The 12,884-nt window shown below is 38.4% G+C and overlaps 1 long non-coding RNA gene across 2 annotated transcripts in view; it reads right to left on the bottom strand.

Annotated features, from left to right (window-relative positions):
• The window catches only part of LOC127440707 (uncharacterized), a 68,101-nt gene extending 58,699 nt beyond the window's left edge, over positions 1-9,402 (bottom strand). For both annotated transcript variants that reach the window (XR_007897177.1, XR_007897178.1), the window contains exon 1: positions 8,990-9,402. This is a non-coding gene — a long non-coding RNA (uncharacterized LOC127440707). The remainder of the gene's footprint in view (positions 1-8,989) is intronic.
• Between the last annotated feature and the right edge of the window lie 3,482 nt (positions 9,403-12,884).

Raw genomic sequence — 12,884 nt, 5'->3', positions numbered from 1 at the left:
AAATTTGCCATTTACTCCCCTCAGCAGCCTGTTGATTAGAAACCTTTTCAGATTTTGACAATGCCGATATAACAAATCAGATCTAACTTTATTTTATTTATTTATTATTTTTTTGTAAAACGTACCTCCCTAACCTAAAACTTTAATCGAAACCTAACCAATAGTGTTGTGAAAGCAAGTGAGAGGTATACAAAACAGACATCCTTACATTTAACCAACACCTAAACCTAACTGACAGTGTTCTAAAAACAAATGAGATGTAAACAAAACAGACATCTTTACCCTAAACCTTACCGATAGTGTGGAAAAAGCAAATGCAAGATGAAAAGCACATTTTCTGAAGCAACCTTGGTTGTTTCGCCGCCTCCAGCCCCTCCTTAGACCTGCCATGCTGTAGATAAGATGAGGGGCAGTGGTGCATCTGAACTGCGCTGCAGAAAACACCACAGGAGTATTTGAGCACGTGTTCTGTCTGCATCGCAAGAAAATTGCATGTTTGGAAAACGGAACCAAAAGTCACGAAAATCCGGTATGATATTTTAAATTGTACATTACAAAAAAATACAAAAATAAACACACATGTTGTTCCAAACTCTAGTGAACATGACTGAACATGGAACAGCAAACTGATGACTACAAAAATATGTGTTTCCAACCCTTTTCCAAACACAAAACACATTTTTATGCTAGCTGAGGGGAAAGTCATTGCAAAACAAAATAATCAATGAAACAATGCCTCAAAAGATAGCAGATAAAATAATCAGAACTCTGGAGATACCTTCACAAAACAATGCTGTTGCTCTATTCAAATTTTTCCACCATTTTGGTAAGAAATTAGCTTTGATATTTCAGAGAATCAGGGATGAAGACGGTTAACTGATTAACCAGCATTAACAATTTGTTTGACTAATTCTAACGGTTAAAAAAATTAACTTGAAAAGTTAACTGAAAAAACAGAGTTAATTTTATGGGTTTAACATGTAGGGTATATTATGTACACACAAGGGTGCTGTTAACGTGTAAACCATCATCTTCCTCTGAGTCTGCATGACAAGGAAATATGAAGCATGTGCTGAGGGACCATTTTGTCCGTAAAGATGGCATGTTAAAATGCAAATTGTAAAATAGCGCTTTAAAGTTTAGTAGCACTAGTACAATGCGGAACCATATGAAAAAGCATCTGCAAGCCTTGACATCCAAGAACATAAGTTTACAGCCTCACATTTCACTTATTTTGTACGAGAGTGTCTTCGGAGCGGGTTCCCGCTTGCTGGTTCAACTGCTTGCATTCTGACCCCTGCCCATGTATATATGTTGATTCTTCTAAACAAAATTATAAAAATTGCCCAGCAGCACAATTTGTGGGTAGGCTGGCTGTTTTTATTCTTCCATTGTTAAATTGCCAAAAGTTGAGGTTGATGTAATAACTATTGCTACAAATATGCACATCTGTCATGTGAGCCTGTTTTGTTTCATCCAGTACAGACCTTTGTCATGTCTGTTTGGCCACTTGATTAATTCACGGTTTATCAGTTAACCTGTGTGGCAAGAGGCCTATGTCTCAATCAGCGTGTGCTTCTTAATCGGAAGCTTGCAGAATAGTTAGGCTGTGTCCTTCCAAGACCAGTCCTTCTGAGGCTGTAGGCTAGGCTCCTCCTCAGCATTCAGCACTAGAATGAGACGGTCTAGTAAGTGCGCTTGGCTACGTCATAAAAGTTTCCATCTCCGCAGTCACGGCGTGAAAACTTTGAAGAGAGAAGAAACAGCATTGAAAATGACAGATGTGGAAATTGTGCTGATCCTCTACAAGTTTTTTGTAGATATGGAGGAAGAAACCAGGACAGTACACAGTCATGCAATAGGACTTGTTTTCCATATATTTTTTTTTATAAAGTAGGAAATGTGCAAGGGATTGTGGGTGATTGAAGGCCGCGAAGGATGTACTTGATGCATTCTCCAAAATATGATGAACAAAGGCTCCGAAACGAGGCTGACTTTCAAGGATCCTCACCAGGGCCGCCGGCCAAATTGATGCCCTTCGCAGAACTCCGTGATCGATGGACTGGTGGGTTGCAAAACTTCGAGTGTGAGGCAATCATCTGTGTTCTGCGATGGCTACTGGTTCCTTGAATAATGTATAACATGAGAGTAAGGGCAGCTGTTGGAGTTTTTGGTGCCCCCCCTAGGGTAAGATGGTGCACCCCTAGTGCCCTACGGAGACTGCGTAATATGCGTATAGGGAGCGGCGATACTGGTCCTCACAATTGAGATGGCCTTCAACGGAGCTTGATGGCATGGCAGCTGAGATATCCAGCCTAACTAAGCTGCAGCCTTCCAATTGAGATGCACCAACTGGCGCCTCTGGCAACCATAATCAACAACACTGCTTGGGCTGATCATACACACCTGCTCCCCATTCACTCATCAAGAAGAGAGGGATTTAAAGACTGGCGGGAGAGTCAGTTGTGGAGTAAGATCTCCTAGAGAGCGGCTGTAACTAATGCTCTGTCTGTGCTCTTTGTGGCAAGCGATAGAGACTAGGGCTGGACGATAAAACGTTCTCGATATTTACTGTGATAAAAAAAATCAACAATATCGATAAGCTTTTGAGTAATTTTCTATATTTAGCCTATGTTCTACATCTAGATGTTCAAGTGCGTGTCGCTAAAGATGCAAGCTGTTTGGCTTTCTCAGTATACTTTTCCACTTGCACAGAAGAAATCCGCTCAAGCCACTCACAACGCTAGGGAACAGCTTGCTCCGCACCGCTGTCAATCCTACAATCCACCTCGTGAGCATGGCGCTTGGCTTCCATAGGAATGAATTGCTCGCTCAGCTTTGCTCACAATATGCCAGTGGGAACGTAGGGTCACAGACTGTATGAAGTTGCTAACGTTAGCTGCCTTGCTAACGATTAGGTTAAGCCAGTCACCGTGGCCCGGGTCCGGACCCTGGATTGATTCCATCCGGACCGCAAGACTTCATGACAACGGTTGCGCCCTCTCCCCGTCTCTTGTGAGCAGCACGACAAAACAACAGTGCTGTGTACACCTGCTCTAATCTTTCAGTGCTGTATTCTGGAATACTTTTCTTTAGCACTGAACATGTTTCCTTTACGCCCTGTCCCGCTCTGCACGCGTTGCATCTTTTCCCCGCATGTGAGTACACATGAGGTGCTGCATAAGTTAACATGGTTCCAGAGCGCTTTTAGACCATAACGTATTTGCCTTCTAAATTTAGCTTTATTCATCAGCATGTTACAAGCCTTTAATAATATACAAATAGATTTCTGTTCTAGTTTTGTGAAAATCAGATGTCATCATCTCTGGCATGGATTACAAGGAAAGACAATTAAAATTACTAGTTGGTAGCCTAGTCTCTCACTTTAATGAAAATATAAAAATGTCCATTCAGACTTTTACATTTTCTAAATTTTCTCTAAGGGCATACCCCTGAACCCCCATACAGTAGCATTCCTCTGTTACAAGGGCTTCTATGTCCTCATACTTTTAAATATTATTTTCAAAAATATGTGTATACAGTGCATCCGGAAATTATTCACAGCGCTTCACTTTTTTCACATTTTGTTATGTTACAGCCTTATTCCAAAATTGATTAAATTCATTATTTTCCTCAAAATTCTACAAACAATACCCCATAATGACAACGTGAAAGAAGTTTGTTTGAAATATTTGCAAATTTATTTAAAAAAAAAAAATGGGAAAAAAAATCACATATACATAAGCATTCACAGCCTTTGCTCAGTACTTTGTTGAAGCACCTTTGGCACCAATTACAGCCTCAAGTCTTTTTGAGTATGATGCTACAAGCTTGGCACACCTATTTTTGGGCAGTTTCTCCCATTCTTCTTTGCAGGACCTCTCAAGCTCCATCAGGTTGGATGGGGAGCGTCGGTGCACAGCCATTTTCAGATCTCTCCAGAGATGTTTAATCGGGTTCAAGTCTGGGCTCTGGCTGGGCCACTCAAGGACATTCACAGAGTTGTCCCAGAGCCACTTCTTTGTTATCTTGGCTGTGTGCTTAGGGTCGTTGTCCTGTTGGAAGATGAACCTTCGCCCCAGTCTGAAGTCCAGAGTGCTCTGGAGCAGGTTTTCATCAAGGATGTCTCTGTACATTGCTGCATTCATCTTTCCCTCGATCCTGACTAGTCTCCCAGTTCCTGCCGCTGAAAAACATCCCCACAGCATGATGCTGCCACCACCATGCTTCACTGTAGGGATGGTATTGGCCAGGTGATGAGCGGTGCCTGATTTCCTCCAGACATGACGCTTGCCATTCAGGCCAAAGAGTTCAATCTTTGTTTCTCATGGTCTGAGAGTCCTTCAGGTGCCTTTTGGCAAACTCCAGGCGGGCTGTCATGTGCCTTTTACTGAGGAGTGGCTTCCGTCTGGCCACTCTACCATACAGGCCTGATTGGTGGAGATTGTTTGTAGAATTTTGAGGAAAATAATGAATTTAATCCATTTTGGAATAAGGCTGTAACATAACAAAATGTGGAAAAAGTGAAGCGCTGTGAATACTTTCCGGATGCACTGTATACTTATCCAGTAAAATAGTGTTTGCCATGGTATAAATTTACTGGTGGAATCAGACTTTACATTTGGCATTATCAGGATGATCAAATATCAGGACCCTTAGCGTTATTATACATTATATTCAGCATTATATACAGTTTAATATAGTACAATCATCTGTAAAAGCAGTGCAGATTCACTCTCATGCTGAAAAGTCTCATCCCAGTGCTTACTGTATTACATGCATTCACATGATGAGAAACGATCTATAAACTGCACACTTTGACCTCTGAAATATCAGCGTGACATCAATGAAAGCTGCACAATTGATTACATTGAAACTAAAAGTGTGGTATGATGTTTCACGAGTTTAATCAAAGTGATTGCATTCTCTTTCTCCACTGTGATCAGCTCGCGCTCACTTGCTCAGTGAAGTTTAACAGAGACTCGCACATGGTAAAAACAAACAGTTTTGCGAAATACATGCCGGATTTATAATTCATAACATGTATACATTATAAAACAGAAAACAGCAGTAAAATATGTCATGTGCTGGAGAGAAACAACTCTTAAGTGCATCAAACAGCACAATCACTCTGTCAATGCACCTAATGCAGCAATCGCTCCACATTAATCTGTATGCTTATTATGATCTTCTTTGAAGTGTTTATAAAGTGCTCTCGTGCGCTGGACAACTTGGGTCATGTTTCCCCGCTTCAGCTTGTCTCCATTGTTTTCAAATGAGTTTCATCATGCAACACATTTTCCACCGAGCTGTAAAGTGACGTCAATGATGGAGCTTCTCCGTGCTTGCGGCATATAACCAACTAATCGATAATGAAATTTATTGTCGATGATTTCCATTATCAATAATAATCTATTTTATCGATTAGTAGTTGCAGACCTAATTCTCACCTTTCTTTCTTTGTTTAAATAAACCATGCACTCCGGGGAAATTCAGCCAGTTCTGTGTCTGTGCCTCATTCACCCTGCTCCACCGGTATATGTAAGGGATAAAGTACAGTCAGCCGGTTGTTAAGGGATAATGTACAGTCAGCTGGTTGTTATCGCACAACAACCCTCAACATGGTGATCAGGACCCCAATGCGAAGCTACTAGCATGGCTACTAACCAAATAAAATAAATACATAGACATAAAATATTGCATTGAATTAATGTAATTTGAGAAGAAAGAAATAGCTGAACAGCTGCAATCAACTTCCAGTTTGCATCAGAGATCTGTTGGTGTTTATTGTGTGAAAATGACCGTCTGACTCCTCAATATTTAGCATATTAGAAGACTACTTACCAAATAAAAAAATATATGGACATGAAACATTGATTTGAGCTGAAATTGTTTTATTAGCTTACTTGTAGAGATCGCACAGTGATCCGAAAAGCAGGAGAGATGACTCACAGAACCTGGGTGAGCAGTCTGATACCTCTTAATTCTCGGATTTGCGGCTGTTTCAGAACAATATCTGGCAACTGGATGGTGCCATTGACCAATCAGAATCGAGTATTCCAGAGGGCTGTGTAATAAAACCAGTTAATGATGCCATTAAACCAGTTTGCATTGCAATTTGCATTCCTACTTGAAAGTCTGTTTAATAAAGAGTCATAAAATCAAGTCAGACTCACGCAACACTAATTTTAAGTTGTAATGACGAGACAGTGATGAAAGACTGAAAAGTAGGTCACCAGCTGGTAATTGTAAAACATTCAGTTCAAAGCTCTTGGAAACTGGTGTTCTTATTGTATATTTTCCTCAGATAGCTCACTTTAACTTACAAAATACTATATAACTGTATTAAATTATTTTGTGTGAAATCACATGATTTTGTGTTCAGCCACACTGTATTGAAATATTCTTAATGATCAATAGTCAGCTTATAACGTACAGTTCAGTCAGTGCAAACTATACCACAAAAATAAATAAAATATAAACATGTACATTCAAACTGGGAGAGTATGGAAACTATTCATATATTTGCCCTTGTTTGTAGGTTATTGTGATCAAGGAAGTACCAGAACCTTATGTATGTGGGAGGAGCTCAATATTTTGCAGACTCCAGCAGAAGAAAAATATGTCTCAGAGAAAACACTGACTTCCCTTAAAACAGATATTGACAGAAGTCTGAAGTCAAATCACAGAAAAATTATACTCTCTTCTATTTTAATATTCGTCCTGAGCTACTTTAAGTATTGTTACTCATAAATATTTTGCACCCTATTTAAGATATTAAAACATGCATATTTCCAGGTGATTTGTTACAAATTTAATGCATTACAATTTTCGATTCTTCATTGTCTTTGTAGGTAAAGCTAATGGGAATCCCATCAGACCAGTCAAAAAATCAGTAGTTTTAACTGAAGGAAGCAACACCAGACTGTCTTGTAGCCTACATAAGATGGATCAGCTTACAGTCTTCACTGGTACCAGCTGATGCATGGATCAAGACCAGAGTTTTTGGTGCTGACTGTTGAATCCAGTAAATATATTACCAAAGCTGTCCCACCACAACCGCATATGTCCATCAGACTCCATGATGATAAACATGTGGATCTGGAGATCTCATCTGCTGCAGTAGCAAACTCTGCTCTGTACTGCTGTGCATTGTTGCCCACAGTGACAGAAAACCCAAATATACTGTACAAAAACCATCTACACTTGTCTGTCATGTATTGCACAGTCATATCTTTAAAACGGAGAAGCTTCTTCTTCCCTATGTCACCAACTGTTTCCTCTTTAATTTTCTATTCAGTGTTGGCTTTCTGATGTATGTGACTGCTGATCTAAAGCATGCACCATTTCCTTGTATATTACTGGTCATTTAGGCCAGTAAAACAAGAGAAAACTATATATGCAATATGCTATGACACTACAATATATACATTAAAACTATTTCATCTCTTTTCCCTTCAACAAACCATGGAATAATATCAGGTTGGAGACCTTTTAAAAGTTTTAAAATTGTAAGAATGAAACAAAATGATTTCAAGAGCAGTTTTTTTCTTCTTATAGGTCTGTAGAGATGACAAACTCATGCAAATGAGACTGCTTGTTAAAGTATCATGACTCACAATGACACTTGATTTCTCTGCTTCTGACATACTCAGTAAGTCTAAATGGTGTAAACAACCAGATCTCTTTGGACAGATCAGTCTCTGATGGGGCATTATTTACTGTATAAATATTTGCAATGTACACCCATTTCTTGGCATAAAACCCTTAACACTCTTAAATTCTCTTATTAATCTGTAATATTGGAAAATATTCACAAAGCATGCAATCTGTTTCAATTACCTTGCAGTATAATTAATGAACAAAATATAATCTACAGTAAGCATTTACCACTGTTATTTCATATGCATCCCTGAAATACTGCTGACATACTGTATTTGTAAACATTGCATTTTTTCTGTACAAACATTATTTAACATGAATTCTGCCAGGGGGTTGAGCTCTATGAATAATTCCAGTCTGGTCTTGTTTCAAAACAGAGCACACAGTTACAAATTGGGTCAGTTGCACTCTAGAAGGGAACAACTGCAAGGCTTGATCCTTAAAAATCATTGTCTTTTACTAGCATAGATGTTGCTCCTGGTATTGATTATATTTTCTCTTCTAAAAGGTGAGTGATTCATAGAAGTTACTCTGAAAAATATATTTTTGTTCATTTTATCTTCTTGACATTTAAATTCTGAAATCTGAATTAAACCCTCACAAATTATATATTTATTTATTTAACAGAGAATGCTGATGCAGATTTGATAAAACCATTCTTCACAGATAAGCATGTGGTGGCAGGACAAGATATTACACTTTCCTGCAACTACACTGTTAGTGTGCACAATATTCAGTGGTACCGTCAATATCCCAGATCCAAACCAATGTTCCTCATTTTTCACACTGAGACCAACCCTCAGTCAGAGCCCACTCTTCGTCTGTCAGCTTTTGCTGATCGAGAACTTAAACGCATGGATCTTAGCATCTCTTCTACACAATTGGAAGATTCTGCACTGTACTACTGTGCCCTGGTGCCCACAGTGACAGGAAATACAACTGCACTGTACAAAAACTGTTTGAGAAAAAGCATTTAAAACAACAGATCATGATGCACAATTAAAAAAAAAAAAGATTTCACACAAACCCACTGGAAAGATCTTGTACACATTAAGTGTTAATACATCTTACTGGGAAGCAATAGAAAAAAACAAGACATATGATGAAAAAAATATTTTTCTTCTTGATTAGCAAGTTACAACCACTAAAGATGTAACAGTGAACATACATGTAGATGAAACATTTCAGGAAACTGACGAGAACACAACACCATCAATGTCTTTAGTCCTAACCCTAATTTAAACACAAAACACACATCATGTTTTTGTTTTTTTCTAGCTTACTTATACTGAAAATCATGTAGGCAGTATTCTCAGCAGATGCATACTTTCCCATGAAGCTGCTATGCCATACGCCAATGCCAAGGACGATTTCCAGCCTATATCCTGCCAGATTTAGCACAATTACATCTGTATGCTGACCACTAGAAGGCAAAGCTCTGTATCAAAGTTAGCAAAGGAATAACATTGAGAACATATTGCTTGAAGCAGCTGTGAAAGTAATATGTGAGAATAAGTGGGCGGGGCTAGCTGAGGGGAAATTCATAAGAATGGGACAACATCTCAAAAGATAGCAGAGAAAATAATACTCTGGAGAAACATTCACAAAACAATGCTGTTGCTCTGTCTATTCACATTTTCCCACTTTTTTTGTAAGAAATTCATTTTAATTATTTTTAGATCTCATGTGAATAAAAAAAAAAAATCTGACCTGATTTTTTTTTTTTTCAATTATATTTAATATATGCTAAATGTATATTAATGTATATACAGGTGAGTCTACTGAGAATGCCATCACTCCAGATAACAGCACTATGGTTCTAATGGAGAATGAAAACATAACAATGTCATGTGCATATAATGGCACAGCAGACAGTTTGCACTGGTACCAACAAAAACCTGGATCAAGATTGGAGTTTCTACTCATGATTGATGAAGGCTCTGAATATGTGACGAAAGCCAATCCACCTCACCCACGTCTGTCAATCCAACTCCATAAAACAAAGAAACGTGTTGAATTGGAAATCTCCTCTACAGCAGTTACAGATTCTGCTATGTATTACTGTGCTCTGAGGCCCACAGTAACAGGAAACACATGTACACTGTACAAAAACCTTTTTAAATGTAACAATTTAAAAGGACTGTACCTCTGAAATGTAAAAGAAAAAAATAAACATGTAAAATGCTGTTAATCTTGTTAACTGCTGTCTTGAGTCTCTTTAGTTTCAGAATCTGCAAGTGTGTAGTTGCCAAGATATATTACTTTGGCAAGAGTGGAGCTGGACATAATGCTCTGTGGAAGAATTTTTTTAACCTGAGTGAGGACTTCAGCATGGAAGCAGCATTGTACAAATGAATGAGGCACCAGTCACTGATCCTTACATTCAAGAAAACAATAATTTACTGTATTTGCCTTTATGGCAGTCTGTGAATTCTCATCAAGGTCTTGCAGCCAAAGTTTTTTTCTCTCACACATTAGATGCAGGAATAACAGGGCTAGTTTCCCCAAGAAAGATAATGCAGTCATTTACTCACCTTCACATAGTTCCAAGCCCATATGATTTTGTTTTGAACCGTGGAACATTACAGATGAGAAGCAGAATGTTAGGCTCAGTCATTACTCACTTTAATTGTATGGAAAAATTGTTGGAATTAAAGTGCATGGTGAAGGAGACTAAAGGCCAATTCACACTAACTTAACAAACGGCAACAAACACCAACAAGCACCAACATCCTACAGTTGTTGGGGTTATTTTGGATCAGTGTTTTCACCATGTTGGCATTCGCTGACATCCGTTTTCACCGATTAAACATGTTAAATCGGCCTTTGTCGAGTCTTGGAATGTTTGAGCAGTCTGGTATGATTTTCCAACAAACTCTGATGTAATCTGACTTCATCGAGAACCTTTGCCATGACAATGAGGTAAGTGTCCCCATAGATATACATACATAAAGATATCCATGAGTGTCCCTGCCAGCTCTATAGAAAATGAGCACATGCAGGCACATCTTCATTGATTGATTGAGTAGGAGAAACACAGTCAATCACAATTAATCACCGTTTGGTAGTTTTGTATTTATTCGTTTTCAAATTAAGGAAAATTAAGTTACTAGTTATTTTTGTTTCAGTACTGACTACCACGCCATCCTACAATAAGCTTCACTGACATGTAAGCTGATTATTTACTCTGCCAAATAAGGTCAACAGCACTACCTGCTGTTCAGTAGGTTCAGGTGCAGGGGAATTTCTTAAAATAAAACACTAAAATAAAAACACTCATTAAATACATTTACATTGTACAGTCAGTTTAAAGTTATAAAAGTCAGAATCGTCAATATCATGTGATGTACGGTATGTACAATGCAAATCTCAATATTGTGCTTATGTTGATGCTGTCTAATCAATTGTATGGAATTCTTACAGTTCTTTCATTAATTGCTTTATATAAAGTCATAAGGATGGATTTTCAAGGTAAGTCTGATAAATCAATATCTGACTGTTTTGGTTAGATTTCTTACACACACACACACACACACACACACACACATATATTATATATACACACACACACATATATATATACACACACACACACACACACATACACACATACACACACACACATACACACACACATATATGCATATATATATATATATATATATATATATATATATATATATATATATATATATATATATATATATACATATATATATATACACACACACACATACACACATACGTAGTATTGATCTGTTTCTCTCCCACACCTATCATGTTGCTTCAGAAGATCTGGATTTAACCACTGGAGTCATATGGATGACTTTTATGCCTCCTTTATGTAATTTTTGGACCTTCTGAATAAGGGTCGACCGATTATCGGCCTAATCTGATCCAATATTCATACTTTTTTCAAATTATCAGAATCGTTATTTTGTCTGATCTGATTGCTGATAAATTTTAAAATGTGCTCCGTTGGCTCTGATGCCACCGCCTCTCAATGAAAGGTTACTGCTTGTGGTCTGGCTCAAGGTCCCGCCCACAGTATTATCGGATTGGTTAAGTGTCAAGAGTAAATGGCCAATCAACACTGTACTCCATATTTGTGGGGGAGAGGTGGGAAAGAGGAAAGCAGCAAGAGAGAGGATGAGCTACTTTCAAAGGTAAGAATGCAGATACTGAAGTTGCAAAAAACATCACATTACTCTATGACAGCGGTCACCAATTAGCGACGGATTTGTTTCATCAGGACCACGAGACATCATGACAATGGTTGCCCCATGTCACCGTTTTTACAATTCAGGTTAGCTGAAAACAAAGCTGTGTACACCACAAGCGCTCAAGGACATAGACAGCACTGATCTTTCAGCGCTATATCTTTAATATTTTTCTCTAGCACCGAACACGCTTCATGAATGCCCTTTCACACTCCGCACTCGTTGCCTCTCTCCCCCGGCCCTCGACATGAGCTGCAGACATGGTTATTACAACGACAGTACACCATAAAGGAGAAATACAGTGAGCAGCAATATAGATGGGCGGCAGAGATAAGGACTGATTTAACAGAGTACATGCCTGTATGAGTTAGTGTTTTTACATAATAATAATTAATTAATTATAATTTATAATTATTTATCACACATTTGCACATATACAGTGAAATTCTTTTTTTTCACATATCCCAGCTAAGCTGGGGTCAGAGTGCAGGGTCAGCCATGATACGGCACCCCTGGAGCAGATAGGGTCAAGGGCCTTGCTCAAGGGCCCAACAGCAGCAACTTGGCAGTGCTGGGGCTTGAACCCCCGACCTTCTGATCAGTAACCCAGAGCCTTAGCCACTGAGCCACCACTGCCCTGTTATAGCTAATGATGGCACTGATAGTGGTAGCTAGCTAACAGACGTTAGAAAGTTTAGCAAACGTAACATCAACTTTGCTAGCGTTAAATCTTTCACCTCTGTCGTGAATAAAATCCAATTGCCCTTTTTGTACTTGACTTAATGGGCTAGCCAGCAAGCTACATGAAGAATGTCAACTCCAATAACATTGAGTCTCATCTGTTATCACATGTTAATACATAACGTCCTGTTATGAGCTGTTTAGTTCATTATTTGTATATATTTAAAGTTTCAGTTCAAAAGAAATGCTGCTAAGAGCTCCCTCCACTTTATTTTTGAAAATAATGTTGATATGTTGTTTTCCAGTATTTCTCAAAAGATA

Source organism: Myxocyprinus asiaticus, chromosome 5, assembly GCF_019703515.2.
Source record: "Myxocyprinus asiaticus isolate MX2 ecotype Aquarium Trade chromosome 5, UBuf_Myxa_2, whole genome shotgun sequence".
NCBI lineage: Eukaryota > Metazoa > Chordata > Actinopteri > Cypriniformes > Catostomidae > Myxocyprinus > Myxocyprinus asiaticus.
Note: the sequence above shows the minus strand (reverse complement) of the source record. Positions and strands in the feature narration are given on the sequence as shown.